Consider the following 1524-nt stretch of genomic DNA (forward strand, 5'->3'; position numbering starts at 1 on the left):
ATCACAAAATGAAATAAGAGAGAGTACAAATACAACAGAAGGCAGAGTCTTTCATAAACTAATGTTAGGTGTAATATCTATCACAGTGGTCTTGTTCAAAGCAAGTTACTAGGTATTGACTACACAAGAAAAAGGATATGTTTGTACTGGCTACAGAAGGCAGGGATCCTTAGTGGCCATCTAAGTTGCCTATCACTCCTTTTTCTTTGGTGATCTCAAAGAGGCTTTAATTCCAAATGAAATGTTTGGAAGTCACAGATGACTGTAATTTTTATTCATTTTAATTATGTTTTTATTGGGGCTTGAGATATGGCTCAGAGGGTAAGAGCACTGGCAGTTCTTGCAGGGAACCCAGGTTTAGTTCCCAGCATCCACATTGCAGCTAACAACTGTCTTTAATTTTAGTTCCAGAGGATCTGACACCGCTTTTGGCTTCTGGAAGCATTGCATGCACATGGTGCACTTATGTACAAACAGGCAAAATGCTCATAAACATAAAATAAGAGTAAATAAATAAAAAGTTAAAATAAAGTAATATTTTTATTCTTTGAGAATTTTCATAAAATGTATTTTAAATATTTTATTTGCTACTTTTATTTTATGTGTATGAGTGTATTGCCTGCATGTAGGTAAGTGCACCCGTGTTGTGCAATGCTCATGGAGGTCAGAAGAGGCTGTCAGATCCCCTGGAACTGGAGTTACAGACAGTCGTTAGCTACCATGTGGGTGCTGGGATTCGAACCTGGGTCTTCTGCAAGAACAGCCAGTGTTCTTAACCACTGAGCCATCTCTCCAGCCAGGGAAAATTCTTTTTGCAGTTGGTTAACCTTCTTTCTCTAGGCTGAGATGGCTCTGTTGATAGAGTACTTACCACACAAAGTTTAAGGATCTGAGTTCAGAGGCCCAGCACCCACATAAAAAACCAGGCATGGTGGAGTGCATCTGTAATTGCAGGGCTGGGAAGGTAGAGACAGGCGGATCCCAGGAGCTCACTGGCCAGCCAGTCTAATGGAATCAGTAAGTTCCGGGTTCAGAGCGAGAGTCTGGAAATAAGGGTGAGCGTGATTGAGGAAGACACCTGCCATCGACCTCTGCCGTCCACACTCGGACCCTCCCACACACGTGCGCACACCCCACAACTTCAGACTTGCTTCTCAAAGTTGAACTGGAGAGTGAGATTTCTCACTGTTTTCTTTTTCAATTTTCTGCGGCACAACCTAACATTATACATATAATATGTATGTATATACACATGTATGTATATATACACAGATGTATCTATACATTTGCATGCATGTGTATGTATTTTTCCTATGGAGTTTTGGCATGGAATCCAGAGCCTTGTCTGCTAGGCAAGCACTCTTCCACCAAGCTTCGTCCCTAGCCCTTCATAGAATTTCTTTTTCTTAATTGAAAAATTATTTTCCTTTGAATTACTACTACATACAATGTAACAGGTTTCCTTATGGCCTGTTCGCACATATGTGTCACTGTGCTTTGTTGTTATTCATTCCCCTCCCCAAC

The 1524-nt window shown here is 40.9% G+C and overlaps 1 protein-coding gene across 1 annotated transcript in view; it reads left to right on the forward strand.

Annotated features, from left to right (window-relative positions):
- The window catches only part of LOC103743501 (tetratricopeptide repeat protein 38), a gene marked incomplete in the record, with an annotated part of 24255 nt that overhangs the window by 4731 nt on the left and 18000 nt on the right, over nt 1–1524 (forward strand).

The sequence above is a fragment of the Nannospalax galili genome, unplaced genomic scaffold, assembly GCF_000622305.1.
Source record: "Nannospalax galili isolate Female #2095 unplaced genomic scaffold, S.galili_v1.0 scaffold180, whole genome shotgun sequence".
NCBI lineage: Eukaryota > Metazoa > Chordata > Mammalia > Rodentia > Spalacidae > Nannospalax > Nannospalax galili.